Here is a 20211-nt window from a genome sequence, read left to right as displayed (position 1 = left end):
TAATCCTTTAGGTGAGTGTATATATAACGCCCCTGAACCATTTCAATCTTCATACACCACGGGTCCCCTTACAGTGAAGTCACCATTTTGCACCACCATGTTTCTACAGTAGCTCTAAACGGACAAACTCTTCTACAGAGCACTAACTATACTTTCTGCTGTCTCAGACAACAACATCTTTGTCCTGTGTCGGCCACCACAGCTTCTCTATGTGCTTTAAAAGGGAGGGGTGAGATGCAGCTAAAATGTACTCAGTGGACCTTTAAGTAAATTTTGTGGACGATATAATAATTTGTTCTCCTGATTTACAAAATCACGGCCATATTGTAGCCTACTAATTTGTTCCCTCATTATGATTTAACTAAAACAAGGGAACAAATTGCTATATTGTGCACATGATTTAGTAAAAAACAGTACTATTAAGTCTAATACTAATACTGTACTTATGTTTTATGAAGAATTATTTAATTGTTTTGTTTTATTTCCTGTATGTCATGTGCGGGGCTCCTTCCTACTGTATTTCATGTTGACTACCTATGCATTATATTTGATATCCACTTTAAATACTACTTGCATTTTTTGGTGCTTTTTTTTTGGTGCGGACATATGGTGGACAGTGGTTGGAAATCTTGGGATTGGAGTGCTTGAGGTATTTATTATACTTCTTCACCAGAGGCTGAAAAAATACTTGCGCAGACCCACAGCTTGAGTCTACCAACCGTTGAGCCCACCACATAGTTGGCAGCAGTATGAGACACTAGCTGGGCTAATGTGGTTTATGATAACATCTTCCTCTGCCATGTGCGGAAGACGCTTTGGTTGTTATTTTGTGACCTCTGGGTTTTTGTGGTTTCACTGAGGTTGTCTGAGTCCTAAACGCTGTATTTACACAGTGCCTAATCCAACTTTTAGTCCCAAAAAAACCCTTTTACGTAGGCTGAAAAATAAATTACAATATATATATATATATATATATATATATATATATATATATATATATATATATATATATATATATATATATATAACTAATAATATTTTTTTCTTGATTTTGTTTTACAATTTTTACAAGTTTGGTTCAGGTTGTAAAATGTCATGTTGAGCAAACTCTCAAAAAGTTAATGATACTGATTAATTGATAATTCATTATATCTGTAAAATACCTTTACTTTAAAAAAATATATTCCTATGGCATTTTTATTTTTGAAAACAATCATTAACATCTGTACACTCTCAGATGCAAGGTGTAAAGAAATGTGTTATTACATTGAACATGATGGTTTCACTCACTAGATTTAGTATTTTCTTGAAAATTGTGTATATATACATATATTGCCAAAGGGTTTTGGGACGTCTGCCTTAACATGAATGTGAACTTCAATGATATCCCATTCTTAATGCGTAGGGTTTAATATGGAGTTTGCCCTTTGCAGCTAAAACAGCTTCTTATAACTCTTCTGGGAAGGCTTTCCACAAGGTTTAGGAGTGTGTTTATGGGAATTTTTGTCTATTCTTCTAGAAGTGCATTTTTTAGGTCAGACACTGATGTGGGACGAGAAGGCCTGACTCAGTCTCCATTCAAATTCATCCCAAAGGTGTTCTATTAGGTTGAGATCAGGACTCTATGCAGGCCAGTCAAGTTCCTCCACACCAAACTGATCATCCATGTCTTTATGGACCTTGCTTTGTGCACTGGTGGACAGTCAAGTTGGAACAGAAAGTGGCCATCCCCAAACTGTTCCCACAATGTTGGGAGCATGAAATTGTCCAAAATGTCTTGGTATGCTGAAGCATTAAAAGTTCATTTTACTGGAACTAAGGGGTCAAACCCAACCCCTGAAAAACAACCCCACACCATAATCCCCCTCCACTAAACTTTACACTTGCACTGCAGTCAGGCAAGTATTGTTCTCCTGGCAACCGATAAACCCAGACTTCCATCGGATTGCCAGACAGAGAAGTGTGATTCGTCACTCCAGAGAACATGTCTCCAGTGCTCTGTGGCAGCGTGCTTTACACAACTGCATCCCACGCTTTGCATTGCACTTGGTGATGTAAGGCTTGGGTGCAGCTGTTCGGCCATGGAAACCCGTTCCATGAAGCTCTCTATGCACTGTTCTTGAGCTAATCTGAAGGCCACACAAAGTTTGGAGGTCTGTAGCTATTGACTCTGCAGAAAGTTGGTGACTTCTGCCCACTGTGTGCCTCAGCATGTGCTGACCCCGCTCTGTGATTTTATGTGGCCTACCTTTTCATGGCTAAGTTGCTGTTGTTCCCAATTGCTTCCAGTTTGTTATAATACCGCTAATAGTTGATGTGGAATATTTAGTTGTGAGGAAATTTCACAATTGGACTTGTTGCACAGGTGGCAACCTATCCCGGTACCTTCTTTCACAAATGTTTGCAGAAGCAGTCTGCATGTGCTTGATTTTATACACCTGTAGCCATGGAAGGGATTGGAATACCTGAATGCAATGATTTGGAGGGGTGTCCCCAATAGTTATATAGTGTATTCTTTTCTAAACCATATAGAACCAACCAACTAACAATGCGGCACATGTGCTTTAAATGTGCTTTGATTTCTAAAAGGTTCTCCCCCCTTGGATGCTCTTATTTATCATTGACCCTCATATTGAAGAAACATTCTGTTTTTCTCACCTCATATTTTTTACTGCAGCCCGACTGAACTGAAGTGGGGGTTTAACCTGTGCCATTGTGTTTGTGCAGAATATGGACTCTCTTCCTCTTTCTCCTCTTCTTTTTGCCACCTACGCCATCCTGTGTTCTTTTTCCTATCAACAGAGACTGTTTATGCACAGACTAACTCTGATAAGACAGAATGTCGTGTTTGTCTTTTTGGTCGTTCGGCACTAGCCTTGTATCAATTTCATTATCTGCTCGCGCACACACTCGCGCTCATATACAATCTCTGTATGGCTATCCTTACTACAACTACAGGGCAGGAAATCCGTTGCCTTGAAAACAGTTTTAGTGGAACTCTATTGTGTTGGTTTGTTCTTTCCAGAAAATCCAGTGCCCACGTGAGAGGTGTGAACTTCCTGAGCGTTTTCTGTCACACAGCGCGAACACCACCAACCCCCAAATGTTTTTTTTTGCTCAATAACACACACACTTGCCTATAACTCATTGTTTGGAAGCCCTAGTTGTCCAGGATCTCTCATATTTACTCTTAAAAATGAAGGTTCTTTATTTGCATTGATGGGAACTTTTACTCTCAACTGGACCTTTCCATTGTCCAAAAGGTTCTTTATAGTAGGTTATTAAAAAGTACTTGTTTCATTAAAAGGTTCTTTGGGAAGTCCAAAATGGTTCTTCTATGGTATCATTGCAATATCCATCTTTTGGAGCTTTTATTTTTTAAGGGTGTATGTGCACATTGTGGTGGTAATCACTTAAGAACTATCCATATTTACAGTATATAGAAACAATGACTCTTTATTCAAAGCAAGTCAATTCTCCAGAGTGGGTCTTTGTGGGCCCATAGTCTTTGCGCAAAGGGAGATTGCCGCTGGTGTAGGCTGAGAGGTTGGAACCTTATGACGCATGGCTCAGTTTCTTTTGCTTGGCCGGGTGTCAGAATGATTACCAATAACACAAAGGCTTTCCCTCCAAGAACTGCTGTTGTTTCAGCTGTTGACGGAGAGGGAAAAAAAGGCAGGTTCCTCTACGGGTTGTTTTCTCAACCAGCTGCGTCCTTGTGGATGGTGGTTTTTTTTTTTCAACAACTCAAAAATAATAACAGGAAAGCAGTTGTGAAAACATTGTACCAGTCTTAATATTAATTCGCCGTTCCACCTCGTTCGTTTGAATTATGAAATCGTCAGTTGTGTTATTGGGGAAAGTGACTGCGCTGTGCTTTGCCGAGGTCGTAGTCGGTTTCTTCTTTTCTCTGTAGGTCAGACATAATTAAAGGCACTGCTATGAAGGAGACGGGACAGCTGTTTCTCAGCATGTCCCACAGCACTCCTTTGAGTGCAGAAGGACGTGCCAATCCAGTGCTCGCTGCTCTCCACAGCATGTCTCTATCAACAAGTGACAGGAGATGAGGCAGCCAACAACCCTACGTTTACACTTCCTTAAAGCTGTAACTGTGGTCAAGTTCACTGGCCTGCCAATGTGTGAGCTTGCATTTGTCTACAAATTATTTTGAATGTTTCCTGTGTAAATACCAGGCCAGAATCTTAACTGCTTTTATAAGCACAAGTAGAATTTCAAACATTATGTCATTTCACATATGAGGGTGGGTAGAAAGTTAAGAGCAAATGATCTGCAGAAGATCCAATTAGATCAAATGCAAAATCTTTTTTTCAACTTGATGCAGAAATGTGAGTGGGAAAGTAATTCAAGAGAGATGTGCTTGAACTGGGCACAGTAAAATGTATTATTTACATAATAACTTTTTGCATTCTCAGCATTGCCACAGGGGGTGCTGTAGCAGGCATTAATGTAAACTTTATGGTCAGTCGACTCCATGTATCAATATAACGTAGAAATGAACACAGGAATCATCTTATGACAGGGTTAATGTGTGATTCATTAAAACATTCCGACCTGATCTCACGGCAATGCATACTTATTCTACAAGGTGGCTAATTTGTATGAATTTGTACAGTTTTTGCTAAATTGTACGTTTTTTTTAACAGTACGTATTTTACGTACTTATAAAATTCTTTATTTAAAGTTGATTCATGTTATAGGCTATATGACAATTATGATGAATATGTGGCTTACCTCATGTTTTTACCTTATATGTCAAAATTTTCTCATAACGATTCTCCACCAAATTTACTATGCTTCACAAAAGTTCATGCTAACTCAAAATCGGATGAATTTTTTCACCTGATATTTTAGTCAGAGCTGTAACATGCACACAAACGCAGACAGCTCTGCATTCATTAAGCCGCAGAGAGCGACAAACTGATTGACTAGCATGGGCAAAGGGGGTTCAAATAAACAGAAATGAATCAAGCATACCCTGCGCCTGAAATTAGCACCTCAATTCACCCTCATTCATTTTGTCAAAGCACTTCCATTGTTTATGTTACATGCGACAAATGTTCCCAGTCGCGCAAGTTGACGTGCCACCACCACCCAGTTGAAACAAACCTTTGTGCCACAGTCGTGACCCTGAACCCCGAACCTCGAACCTTATGCCAAACCTCGGTTATGCCAAAGCTGTCTCTTTTACATAAACACAATAAAGACCAGTATAATAGTATTCCTATTTGAACCCATAGGACTCTTACAGTATTGATTATGTGCTCACTTTGTTAACCAAGTACTAGATTAGCAATAAATTACTTTTTAATTCCCTCTATATGTTGTTTGCTTTATTTCAGTCTTTGACGATACCCTGAAGTATACCTTACAAGCGGCCCTGCTCCGAGTCATCTGACCCTTTTAAAACAGACCAATTATAGCGCATTAATGGTGGTGCCATTTTAGAAAGATCTGGAGCAAAATCGCCACATCTAAAGGTCAGTATTACCTCAGTGGATTGATCTTATTGCTCTGTGAGTTATTTTATCGAGACTTTTTGTGAAGCACTAAAATGAAAATCAAGTGAACCGAGAGTACATATCTTTTCATGGTTTATAGACCCCGCAGATTTCTCTGTACTGTTTAAAATATGATCTGACATGTGAAGTGTTTTAAACAGGGACATGTGTTCCCGCTCATATTTTAGATCTCGAAATGGATTCTTGAGACTCCTACTTACAATTTTCGGTGTCAGTAAGATATTGTAAAAAGAAGATTTAAACCTCAGCTCAGCCTTTTATCTCTGATTCATTGTGGGACATAAAAGGTTGAAATATTATGTCAAATCATTTGGTCATTGACGTGTGTGTGAATTGCCAGGAGGGATGCGCTGCAGCTTGTCACCTTCATGTCTCTTTATAGCCACAGACAGTGGTGTTACATTATCAATATGGTCTGACAGCAGGACTTTTCATCCATCAGCATTCGCCCTTCTCCATTAGGTCGAAAAACGCCAATGTGAAACGTCTGCAAGCTGCCGTTCATCTCTGTTTGATGACATGTTGAGAGTTATCTCAGCAGGCTTTTTTAATTAATAAAGCTATAAAACAGACCGTGATTCCCTGAAGTCTCCCTGGAGGTGTGGAGGAGGCAAGCGGGAGTGCATTTTCTGAGTTTATTATCGCTGTCGTTAAAACCTCTTGATTAATCGAGGCTCCGGTTTACACGGTGGAATTCAGTCTCTCGTTGATTGTTTCAGTTGACGCCTTCATTGAGCTGTAACTTATGCTTGGAAATGTTTTATGCCATCCGAATCTAAAGGAAACGTGGAATGAGCCAATTAGACTTCAGGGTAGTACACAGATTTTTTTTTTTACTGCTTGTTCAAATTGCTTAGTTAAAATGCGCTAAAGCAACACAATTGCTATACATTTTCTCCTAATTAAAGGGGTTCTTCAGCGCTGGGAAGATGAATCTGTATTTAAACTGGGTCATTAATGTAGTAGAAATGTGAATTTATTTTTTAATTTGGTGCTTTCTAGACTGAGAAAAGACAGAAAATGTATTTTTGTCTCATGGGGATGAAAGACAACAATTCCCAGAAGGCTTCGCTGCCCTATGAGGCCATTCCCAAAGCCACCGCTAGTAGATTACTGGAACACTTTCACTTTCCCACCGTGACTGCATTCATTTTCACAAAATCAGTTCAGTTAGAGAAAAGACACTACAATTAAAAACTGAACGTGTCTGTACAATATGGGATTTAGCCGCTGAGGGAGTGTCACAGCACAAACGCTGCAGGAGTCAGATTACATACATTCATGATGAGCTGAATGAGCTCTCGTGATGAGAGCTGAGGTAATCGCGAACACGCTCAAGGCATAGATTCACAGCGCGTGTTCAGTCTGGCGCATTTTCAGTTCATGCCTTTGGAAGCTTAAAGGGGGGGTGAAACACTCAGTTTCAGTCAGTGTCATGTCAATCTTGAGTACCTATAGAGTAGCATTGCATCCTGCATATCTCCGAAAAGTTTTTATTTTTTTAATAATTATATAAGAAAGATGCGCTGTTCCGAGTCTTTCCGAAAAAAGCTGAGCGGGTGGGGGCGTGTCGTGTGAGCGGAGCTAAATAATGACGTGTGCAGCAGCGTCATCCCTAACAGCGGAAAAAAACTTTATTCAAAATAAAAATATGGCTTTTAATCAGATACAGCCATACATCTATGATCCGGAATCAGACCCAGAGGCTGCAGTTGAACAGGAGCAGCAGCAAAAACGACTAGAGCAGGACGTCTGTATGTGGTAAGTTACAAGTTATACACTAACTATATAATATGCTTAGCGGCTTGTGTTATTTACATATTTATACTTGAATTATATCGTCGTATTTTTGTCTTTGAAGGTGTACATGTGGGAAGTGCAGTTGTGCACGTGTGTTTGTGTGTTTACGCGTGGTTTGTGTAGACAGTAAGCGGACTAAAAGCAGTCTCACTCACCCTTCTAACGTTGGGACTGCTCCATCCTTCAGCATTAGGCGATTGGGAAAATTCGGCGTCGAGCTGGGCCTTGTTTATGCAGCGAACAGATATAAACATTCGCGCAACTCAGTTGCTGATCCGCAAATTACATCCACTGTTGCCTTAACGCGGGGTTTTTGGCGAATCTGTGCAGGACTGTCTTGGTCTGGCAACCAAAAACCCACTTTTTTGGTGACATTGTTATGTGCTATGTGTAATTGTCACCTGTCCAGCATCCTACAAGCCCCGCTTTGATGGGCGTAGGCTGTTGCTTTCGCTCTCTCCCTCGCTCTCTCTCACGCGCTTCCGGTAGAATTGTCCGTAAGGCCCATACAAGGAAATTCCGCCCCCACTAACGTCAATGGGGACGCATGATCTCAAAAAACTTGCCGAAACTTATGACTAACCGGAAGTAGTATTTTTGACAAAGAAATACTCCCATCAAACGTCCACCTTAACTTTTGAAACTTTGTCTATGTTTAGTATGGGATTCCAAGTCTTTAACAGTGTAAAAAGATCAGTATGCATGAAACAGCATTTCACCCCCCCTTTAACTTTTGAGCACGAAAGCAACTTTCTAATATACTCCAGGATTTCTACTGATACAAAGCCATATGCTAATCGCTGAAGTAACCCTTTAATTTGATTGTGTTCAATCCACTTAAATATAAATCAAATCGAAGTTTTACTTAAGGGGGGGGGGGGGGGGGGGGGTGGACACCCAGGGGACACCCAGGGGACACCCAGTTTCAGTCAATACCATGTCAATCTTGAGTAGTTATAGAGTAGTATTGCCTCCTTTATATCTCCGAAAAGTTTTTAGTTTTATTATATTTATAAAAGAAAGATAGGCCGTACCGAGTCTTTCCGGGAAAAAAAGACAAACCATAGAGACAGACCGGGTTTACAATTAAACAAACGGGTTTACAATTCATGGGCATCGTGCATTTGCTCTCTCGCTCTGGTAGCGCGCGCGCACCCTTCCGGGAGAAGAGCTCGTACAAGGACATTCCGCCCTCTTGACGTCAAGCGGACCCATACTCGAAAAATACTTTCTGAAACTTGTGAGTATTTTTGATATACTCCATCAAATGTCAAACTTATTTTTTGAAACTTTGTCCATGTTTAGGATGGGAATCCAAGTCTTTAACAGTGTAAAAAGCTCAGTATGTATGAAACAGCATTTCACCCCCCCCTTTAATCCATTTGTGTTGAGATAACATTAATTATTTGTGCTGTATTAACTGAAACTGGCCGGGCCTTGTTAGTTTCCCAGCATGCTTTGCATATGGCTAAATCAAGAGAGAGTAAATGTTGTTATTTTATATGTAAAAGTGTTATTTTATGTATTTTTGAGAAAGATGAGAAAGGGGGAGAATTGATTGTGAAACTGAAGTGGAGCATATGATTTTGAAGGCCTTAATCATGTCAGGGACCCATATAAAATTCACTTTGAAACTACTGAATCGAGTCACTTAAAATGTATTCATTCCATGATGTTGAAGTTACATGAACAAATTATGTTTGTTTAACTTAATTGATTCATGTGGGACTGATGTACACAATTAAATCATGTAAATCCAACACACTTTTTCTTTCTTTTTCAGTGTAGACCCGTCACTGTCATACCTGTCAAACTCTGAAACTGTTTTCTCAATTAGTATTTTTGTCCTGTATAATGATGACTTTTTAATATTTAATAACCTTAAAATAATATGAATTTATTTAAGAATTAAAGCTATATGTAATATAATCAGATTAAAGAAATATATATTTTGAATCGAATAAAATTCTGTCATCATTTACTCACCCTCATGTCATTCCAAACCTGTATGAGTGAGCGCAAAAGATGTTTTAAAAATGTCAATTGTGTCCATTGTTTTAGACCACATTTATTTTTATTATTTAGACAAAAACAGTTAAAACATTCTTTAAAATATTTTCTTTTCTGAAACAAAGTCAAGCAGGTTTAGAACATCATGTTACAAAATACTATGCTTTTTCAATTATTTTTATTTATTTAGCAAGATTCAGTTGATCACAGTAAAGATTTTACATTGATGCAAAAAAATCTATTTCAAATAAATGCTGTTTTTGAGCTTTCAAGTTTCCACAATGTTTGCAACATCAAGAAATTACATTTGAATATACACTACCAGTCAAAAGTTTGGACACACTTCCCCATCAAAGAGAATTGGAAATTGTCTCCAAACATTTGACTGGTAGTGTATATTAAGAATATTTCACAGTATTACTGGTTTTATTGTATTTTTAAATCAAATAAATGCAGCCATTGTGAGCAGTTGGAAAACATATTACCAACCCAAACCTTTGAATGCTATAAATACATAATTATGAGTCCTGGAAAACAGGTTTGCTTGGTGGCCTGTATACCTGTCAGTTACTGCCAAAATAGTGGAAATCTCATTTTGCATTAGAGGTCTAATCTTTGGATTTCATCTTTTTTTTTTTTTTTTTGCCATATAGATTTACTCCAGAATGGGTAATGTCTGAGTGTACATGTCTGTATGTTGGTCTGTTATTTGTCTCGCTAATTTCGTTCTCGAAACCGAATGTGTCCGCTAGTATTTACGTGAAATCCACCACACCCTTATGTTTGCGGCATGTTAAACTTCAACGGGTCTATTTAAAATGCGCGCACACACACAACAAGTTCCTTTGGCCACAATGTGGAGCTTTGTGAGGCTGCCAAATGCTCAAATCCAAATCTGACGACCTCTGTGACTGGCCCCCTTCCAGTTTGTCTGCTTACAGGTGAATGTTCTCTTAACCTGACCTCCTCCCCAGTCCCATTACCTTGTTCTCTTTGGACTAGAGGCCCACTGCGCTGGAAAAGTCCAGCTGAGACCCAGACACTCATTTGGGCCTAATTCTGACATCTGACAGGCTGGCGTACCCCCTCCTGCCTGTATAATTCAAAGGGCCTGTTTGATTTTTTTTTTTAACTGCCAGCCTGTGTCAGAGCCTTTAACAGAGGTGTGTGTGTGTTTGTGTGTGTCTGCTGAAGGAGAATGATCGATAGCTATTAGGCAGCAGCGACTCACTGAGCTCAGATGGGCTGTGCTGTTTGCACAGGTGCCCAACAATGTGTCGCTCTGCGCCAAACCTGTTCCACACCATTTAACCCCGTATGGTGGCAGGCAACTTCGACAGACCCCCACCTCAGAACGAAAATCTCTCTCTCACACTTGTGTGTGTGGTTTTTGCTTTAACATTTACAGGCTTTAATAGACATAAGGGGTAAGTGCATGACCTAAGGAGAGAGAGTTTCGGTTGTATCTCTTTATGATACGAGAGTGACAATGCATGTCCTCGCTCCGGTAAGAAACCGAGATGAAGAGACAGACAGAGACAGACATTTGATGAGTAAGAGACTTTCAGGACTGCTTGACATGGTTTATAATCTACAATGGAATTTTCCAGAAACCAGTAGCCTAAAAATAGGGTCATTGTTTTCACTTAAGTCCTCTTTAAAACACCCAACTCTGAGCCTTTCAGGCTGTTTTCACACTTTGTTCGATTTCTTGGTTGGCACACAAGTTGAATTATACGCCCGTCCCCCTGCCATCTCCCTCAGGTTTCTTTTCACATTGTATGAATTTGGCTCAGAACGTGCTGCATTTGAGTGACACCATGAGCACTATAGCGGCGGCTGTTTACCACGTTATGACTCGTGAGGGGAAAGCGCTAGAAATGGAAAGCGTTGTTCACTTCACATTTTACTCATGTATTTGTCCCTTTAGTTTTGCTAGCAATACTTTAACATGCACAAAACAACATTTTCAAAAATGCAAGTAATGTTGACTAGAAGAAATTCAGCTTGATTGTTTTCACATGAATTGGAGATCATATAGCCGCTTTCATATTAAGTCGTATGAACCGTACTGAACTCCACTTTTTTTTTTTATTGTTGTCAACCTTCAGACAGAGCAAGGATCAGCAACCAAGTTTGTTAAACATCTTTCACATAAACCGAATTGGGAAGTCAAACTGACTTTCAGTCTGTTTACTTAATCCAGTAAATCCATCAAAAATTGAGTAGTGGACTTGGATCTCTTTTTTATTCACTTTAGTTTGTCCATTTTCCATTCACACTGCTGTTTTTGGAACCCAGTGCAAACTTGAATATGAATACTATTGCAATAATCTATAATGACCAAACACATTTGAGAATTAAAATTAACTGAACATCACAAGCAAGTCTGATTCAAGATTGCAAGGGAACATTTTTTGCAAACTGATAACACACGGTGAAATGGTGACGTGGGAGCCTGGCGTGTCTGTGACAGTAACATTACTTATTAGTAATTTGACTGCCATTTTCACCCAAACTGGCATTAATAAGTACCTAAACCCAGACTGATTGGAAAAATAAAATGTTGCTTCTTGCATGTTTCACGACACTTTCAAAGGGAAATATTCAGTGAAAGGCTCTCAAAGCATGTTCAGTTTATACAGAAACAAATGAATATGAATTATGCAATGTTTTAAAATGTTGGTTGTTGGTTGTACGTATCTCAGCTATTCAGAAATTACATTTTCAGTTAGTGGCAATAAAGGGTATATGCTCTATGCCCTAACCAATAGTGTCAAAGTCTCAAGTCTCATTTATAGAGCACAAGTTAACACAACTGTAGCTGATCCAAAGTGCTTTACAATACAATAAAAAATAATCAATAAAATAAGATGAAGAGTAAAGGAGTAGGAAAAAAACTGAAATAGAAATCAAGTATCAAAAACAATCAAAATGTATAAAAATATAATACATTACGTACGACACGTATAAAGTACGTACACACAGCATCACTCGAATGATAGGGAGTAAAAATCTTTAAAATGGATTTAAAACTATAATGATGGAGAGACCCTGATGTTCAAAGGTAGACTGTTCCAGAACTTTGGGGCGAACTACAGAGAAATCTTGATCACCTTTTGATTTACAATGCGAACAAGGGACAGATAAAAGTAACTGTGTAATTGTGTATCTGTTAATTTCATAATATATACTCTGTGTATATTCTCGAAAAGAAGGATCTTAAAATCTATTCTAAATTGTATTGGTATCCATTTTCTTAGTTCCTGTTAACAATCTGGCTGCTGAATTTTGGACAAGGTGAGCCACTGTAGCGAGCAAGTTTGATACATTAGTAAAGCCAAACAAATGAAGCTGGTGATACAAATGTCAAAATGCATTCATTTAAAAGCTATGCACTATGGTAAAAGTGATTTAAGGTCATAACTTGGTATTATACAAGAAAAATCGTTAAACAACTTTTTATTAAACCTAAATCAGCCCCTAAATCAGCATAAAGTGCGTATCATATGCACGCGAAAAACCGCATACCATACGCACACCAAAACTCATTTTGGCGTATATATATATATATATATTATACACATTTTCGTGAGATCCGGAAAACAATATACATACACACATAGCTTGTGAACGGTCCCTTATGGGACGTATCACCTTTCAGTTACCCAATCATCAACATCTAAATGGCAAAAACTTCAGTGATACTCATCTACAGTTTGCATTTTTCTCTTAGACAGAAATTGAATTGTGTTTAGTTTAGTGTTTAGACGTTTCATTTTGATGCCTTCTATAGAAAAGAAAACACTTTTATTCACTTTTAGAAGAAAAGGTTCTATCAGCGCTACATATTTGGAATCCCTAAAAGGTTCTATATAGAAGTGTAGTTAAGTATACTCCAAAGAACCTTTTATACTAAGAAAGAACCCCTTTGGCACATAAAAAGGGTTCTATATGGAACACTACAAAAAAAAAAAAATTTGCATTTCTTATTTAGTATTTTTGTCTTGTTTCTAGTCTAAATATCTACAAATTATAAGAAACAATTACTAGGCAAGTGAAAATTATTGTCTTGTTTGGGGGAAAAAAACCCTCAAAATTAAGAGAGGTTTTGCTTAAAAAAAAGCAAAATAATATGTTAATGGGGTAAGTCAAATTATTTTGTTTTAAGATTATTTGACTTACCCCACTCGCAAATTATTGAGCTTATTTTAAGCAAGAACTCTCTTCATTTATAGTTATTTTTTCCCCAAAACAAGACAATTAATTTTGCTTGTCTAGTAAATATTTTTAGATGTTTGGACTAGAAACTAGACAAAAATACTAAGCATTTTTTGGTTCATGTTAGGGGTTCTAAATACGTAGCACCGATAGAACCTTTTATGGTTCTATATAGAACCTTTTCTTCTAAGAGGATATTAAGTGTAATTTTTAAAACCATATTCTTCTCATATTTCTACTATTCACTGCTTCTTTCACGGATTATTATTGGCATTTGAGTGATCAGATAACACAACCACCCACCGTATCCATCACACACACACACACACACACACACACACACACACACACACACGCGCGCGCGCACACTCACACACACACACGTGCGCGCACACACTTTTGCCCATTTAACGAATCCTGTGACTCCCTTATTGCTGTGTGTCCACTTATGTAATTGATTTTTGGTTTAGAGGGCTGCTACAAAAGACCATCATCATATCTTACTGTGACACTAAGCATTCAATGATTACAGCTAATCATGCCTCTATTCTGTCTAATGTATAGGCTACAGCTCTGGTTTGCCTTCGATCTGGTCGAGTACTGATGAATAATTAATGATGTAATTAGCCCAAATGGTTTTATGTGCACTGTTTGGTCCGTCATCTGCTTTAGATGATGGGTGAATTGACGTGAGCCACTTTGAATAAGGAGGCAAGATTTAACTTTTCACTCTTATTTAGCTGTTTTTATTTTTTATTTTTCAGTTTTATTTGTGATTTGTTTTTAAATATCAGAAATAGACCCTCTACACCAATTTTGGCAATCAACCAAAGCAGAAATAGTGCTTTTAAGAACTTGGGTGAGCATTTGTGGGCACCTCCTGCAATGTACCAAGGCAAGTACATTAAGACACCCCCCACCCCACCCACAAGCCACTATCTGATGTTCTCTGGTCTCTGTGGAGCAGAGCTGAGTATTGATCTCTGATCAGATTTCATCCCTGTTTCACTGTATCTGTTTCTAACATACATAAACACATACATGCACAGCAACAGAAGAACCTCTCTACATTTTTCAATTTCTTTGTTGTCTCAAACACTTTTCCATTTCTGTTTTTCTTTCTCTTTATTCTTCCCCACCTTCTTCTTTAGGTGAAATAAAGCTTATACTAGATATGAAAATCAAATTCAGTGCGTATATTTCAGTGTGTATGTCACAGTTTTCTTTCTTTATTTTGAATATTCCACTGGTTGCTCTTTTTCATGCATTTAATGTGGAACTTTCAACATTTGTAAAACGTGCTTCTACCAACATTTTCACACGCACGCACGCACGCACGCACGCACACGCGCACACACACACACACACATGTTTGTTTTTGTGACATATGGGGACATTCCATAGGCATGTTTTTTATACCGTACAAACCGTATTTTCTATCCCCTTACACTGCCTCTACCCCTAAACCTACCCATCACAGGAAACATTCTGCATTTTTACTTTCTAAAATTTACAAAAAAGTTTACATCTGCTTCCCTGTGAGATCGCGAGGTGCTAAATCTGGCATGGTGATTTTAAGAATATCTTGTATTGCGTGATGTACCACGATTTTCAAATCTTGTATTGTGTGCGAGTTTGCAACTGGATTTCGTAATCGGTTAAGAGTTATAAACTCCTGTAGTCTGAGCCAGGCTTAAAGATAGCCACACGCTACAAGATAATCAGGACGTTTTTGGGTCCAATCCTCCATTCCGTAATATCCAGATTGTCTTGTGGGTTCAGATTTTTTTATCAGATTATTTTGTGGTGTGAGGTGTTTTAAAAGTGAAGTGCTCGGAAGTAGCCTATGGGCTGCAGCAATCTCAATTCGTAAATATCCAACATTTTGAATATTTACAATCTGAAATTCTGTTGTGTGGGGGGGAACCCCAAGAACAAACACAGACACACTCTGAAGATTATCATGTGGAACAAAGCGATACCCAATTGGAAAAATTTCTGTAAAAAGCAGTCCAAACACTATTTTCGCAATTTCTTCTTGCCTGTCATCCGCCATGTTTGGTTACTTTAAAGTCACATTTGAACTCAAGAGATTTTGCAAGATTACCCAGTCACAGTCAGGGTTGTTTCATGAAATTAATCTGTTAGTGTGTGTTGGTCACATTACTGTACTCAACACACACTATAGGAACAAAACGGTTAAATCTATGAATTTTTTTTATTATTGTCATGTTTGTGGACTCTTTTATGTTTTGAAAATCAAGTAAGATTTGAATCAGTCTTTTAGTGTGGGCTGGCCTTTAGTGTTGGGTGTTTTTGGATGGGTACGTGTCTGTGCATTAGAGAGAGAGAGAGAGAGAGAGAGAGAGAGAGAGAGAGAGAGAGAGAGAGAGAGAGAGAGAGAGAGAGAGAGAGAGAGAGAGAGAGAGAGAGAGAGAGAGAGAGAGAGAGAGAGAGAGAGAGAGAGAGAGAGAGAGAGAGAGAGAGAGAGAGAGAGAGAGAGAGAGAGAGAGAGAGAGAGGATTAATAATTGAGTGACGAAAGTTTGTTCTGTTCTCTTTACTGTTTCTGGTCACTGGTTTCACCTGAGAGACGTTGTCAATCAACATTTGTCATTGGAGCGTAACATCAGTGAAATCTAAGCATTCGGGGAAAAAAAACTAGAAAAAATAAACAGTGCAAGAGGAGTCCTGAAACCTCACACAATCAAGCCTCTCACGTTGTTTGTATGCGTGTAAGAATCTGAGGCAGCAGTTTCAATGTTAAGTCTCATTATCAAACTGCCAGCCTGTGTACTGGTTGCCATGGTGACTGAAACAACAAATATTTTGAGCTATGTAGCACCTTCTAACAAAATTCCAAACTCAAATGATTTGGAAAGTTCCACTGTCTTTCTCTTCAGCCCCTCTTTCCTCCTCTCCCCCTTCTTTTCTTCTCCTCGGCAGAATAGTGTCTTTGTCTCCTGGAAGTGAACTTGAAAACAGTGTTGAGGTGAGGACTGAGGAGCACACTTTTATTCAACACACAGACACAAATACTGGCTGAGGACGTCCCTATAAACACTGAGAGTTCTCAGTCTTGTACAATGATCTCCTCTCACCTCTTTCTCAGAAGAACAATCCTTAGCATTGTCTTTCTGTATGTAGGCAACAAGCATAAACAAAAAGATCGGCCTATACATTTTGTATCGTAACCACAGCAACAACAACAACATAAAATTGAATTGATAATTCTAGTTATTTGTATCATTGTAAAACATTTTTACTTTATTATTAAATTGATCAAAAGTGACAGGAATGTATACATGTATAATTTTACTTTTCTATAATTGCTGTTTTTTTTTTTAACTTTCTATTCATCAAAGAATCTCGGTTTTAACAGAAATGTTAGTCAGCAAAAACTGTTTTCAGCATTGATTAATAGTAAGAAATGTTTCTGAAGTATCAAATCAGCATATTAGAATGATTTCTGAAGAATTGTGTGACTGGAGCATGTACTAAAATGAAAATGTAGGCCTACTGATATTTTATTCACCCCCATCTCATCCAAGTTTTTCTTTCTTCAATCGAAAAAAAATATGTTTTTTGAGGAAAACATTCAAGGATTTGTCTCCACATTATCGACTTCTGTGACAACCAGAATGTTGAAGGTCCAAATAAATGCAGTTTTAATCTGAAAATCCTGGAATGTTTTCCTCAAAAAACGTGGTAAGACTTTATTTTAAAGTTCATTTATTAACTATTAACTAGTTGCTTATTAGCATGCATATTACTAGGATATTGTGTGTTTATTAGTACTTATAAAGCACATATAAATGCCTTGTTCTTTATGACCTTATTCTACATCCCTTAATCCTACCCAATACCTAAACTTAAATGCTGCAAAAACTACCTTACTAACTATTAATAAGCAGTAAATTAGGAGTTTATTGAGGCAAACATCGTAGTTAATAGTGAATATGTGTCCCCCATACTAAAGTGTTACCAAAAACGTAATTTCTTTTTGACTTAAGAGAAAAGCATAACCAATGAAACCAGCTGTAACATACAACATGTATGGCAGCAAGTTTTGCACATCTTCTCCAGAAAAATTCGAATTCAGTTTATGATTTTTAAAAATTATAATTGGTAGTATCAAAACTACTAAATGGTTATATAACTGCAAATATAGAACTTCACTTGTTAATGGGCATTCAAGGCTTGTCCATGCAACATAAAACAGACATGGAAAAGATTTGCTTATACTCATAAAAACTAACATGCATACAAATAACTTGCAGAGTGAGACATTTTTATTGATATAACCTTATTTGGAAGAACGGTGCCTTTAACTACTATTACTAAAGCACTATTGTGAACGGTGATTAGTGAATAATATGAACGTTTTTAGTGGCTAGCTCTAGCTATATCATTTACCACATACTCATTTCTTATAGAATTTAATTTCATCAGTGTTGCTATGTGCTTTTCTTGTGTCTTGGAAACCCGATGAAACCCAGCGGTGACCTGATCTGGATGCGTTCCATCTATTGTGTATTGCACAGGAGTGATTTTGGCTGGTTTTATTGGACATTATGTAACTATTGTCAATTAGTTCATGCACAGACATACACAGAAATTAATATACCCACCCTTGGGTTATGAAATTTTGATGTTTAAATATATCTACATACATTAAATGGGGGCTGTTTGATTTCGATTCACATTGTGAATGTAATTTCATATGCTCGCGATTTGATTTGATTTTGTCTCAATTCAATCCGGGCCTATCAGGTACAGTATGGCAAATCTCTCTCAACTAGAGTAAACTATACAGGGAACCACAATTTGTACATCATTAAAATATTAAATGTTAAATTTAATTGATTTGTAAGCAACTTGCATTTAAAGTACCCATAACGATGCTTTTATAATGCGTAATCCAGGCCATTTATAGAAATATTTCCAATTTCACAAAGACAAAAGAAGATATTTGGATGGGGTCAATGGGGTCCAATCCAATATTGTTTTGGACCCCATTGACTTTCCTTGTATAGAAAAATAACTGCACAAAAATATTTTATTTAGTTTTTCACAGAAGAAAACAAGTCATACAGGTTTGGAACGACATGAGGGTTTAGTATGTGCTAACAAAATTTACATTTTAGGGTGAACTATCTCTTTAAATATATGTCTTAAAGGACAACTCTGGTGAAAAATTATCCTAGGGATAATTAAAGGAACTGTATGTAAAAAAATGTATTTCAATGAATCATAAAATGGCCCTGATATGTCACTAGACATTAAGAAATCATGTTAATTTCAAATCCTTATATCACTGACAACAGTAGCCCGGCCATGATATTGTCATTTAAAAGTTGTTGTTGCAGCCCTCAACTGATGCTGCTGTTGTCATGTTGTGTTTTGGCCTGAAGCTCCACCCTCCACCTATCTACCAATCATGAAGTCAGTAGTGTTTCGGCATCCGGGTTGCCAGCTCTGCTCTAGTTACCACAGCTGCAGCTACAAACGTTCCTGCCGATCCTGCAGCCAATCTAGCAACCTCGAGTCAGTGGGAGGGGGAGCGGGGATACACCACTCTACAGTCATTTGAAAGTGATTGCAGCACCAGTTTTGGCCGCAATCTTACATACACTTCCTTTAACACATGGTTACAGAGTAGATCGTTCTCTGGGATGCATTTTCATTCAAATGTAGATGTGGAATGTAAAGAGTTGTGTTTCTAAAAACAGATTAGCTTCTAAAGCTAGTTTATGGGGCATAGAATAAGTAAAATTAAATTGCTAGTTAATACCATTAACAAGGCTATAAATAGCCTCACACTAACACGGTAGCATAATGAGGGTCCCTACATGCAAACAAAGTATTGAGAAGTTTGTAAGTGTACAAACATTTTAATAAGAAGATACTTTATGCATTACACGTTTACAGACAGGCACCATCTTGGAAAACGTCTCGACAAGTCGAGCCACTACCGCTGTGCTGAGTGATGAACTGTGATTTGGAATCTCATATGGGACACCATCTTCCCTTGTAGTTAGTCAACCATAAATTTTAATAAACAGATATAATTCCTGCATTTCCACGTAATTAGATTTCACAAACTTAATTCCTATCGATCAGCTCACTTAGCACAGCGTTCGTGGCTTGACTGCTCGAGACTGTTTTCCAAGATGGCTACTGTCGGTATACGTGTAATGTACTGTCTTTATAAAGTATCTTCTTATTAAACTGTTTGTACACCCTCATTATACTACCGTGTTAGTGTGAGGCCATTTTGAGCCTTGTTAGTGGTATTAACCAGCAAGTTAATTTAAGTAATTCTATGCCTCATACACCCGCGTTTTAAGCGAACTCTTTACAATCGATTTTCATGAAAAGGCATCCCAGAGAACGATCTACTCGGTAACCTTGTGTTAATTACCCCTAAGTTCATTTTTCACCAGAGTTGTCCTTAAAAGCACAGTAGCAACAACCTGTTTAATTCGAAGTGTCTGAACATGAACATGACTGTTTTTGGTCATTATGAAAGAGTCAATATTAAAACAAACAGTGGTACGCAGTGTATATTTGCAGGTACAGTATGTGCAGACTGTCCGTCTGTCTGGGTTAATCTGAACACAATAGATAAGCGGGCCGAG

The 20211-nt window shown here is 37.9% G+C and overlaps 1 long non-coding RNA gene across 1 annotated transcript in view; it reads left to right on the top strand.

The window, feature by feature from the left end:
• LOC137041855 (uncharacterized) overlaps nucleotides 1-20211 on the top strand; it is a 128465-nt gene that overhangs the window by 25456 nt on the left and 82798 nt on the right. The window contains exon 2 of the long non-coding RNA XR_010898161.1: nucleotides 5361-5498. This is a non-coding gene — a long non-coding RNA (uncharacterized lncRNA). The remainder of the gene's footprint in view (nucleotides 1-5360; nucleotides 5499-20211) is intronic.

Source organism: Pseudorasbora parva, chromosome 15 (assembly GCF_024679245.1).
Source record: "Pseudorasbora parva isolate DD20220531a chromosome 15, ASM2467924v1, whole genome shotgun sequence".
NCBI classification, from domain to species: domain Eukaryota; kingdom Metazoa; phylum Chordata; class Actinopteri; order Cypriniformes; family Gobionidae; genus Pseudorasbora; species Pseudorasbora parva.
This window is presented reverse-complemented; position numbering and strand designations above follow the sequence as displayed.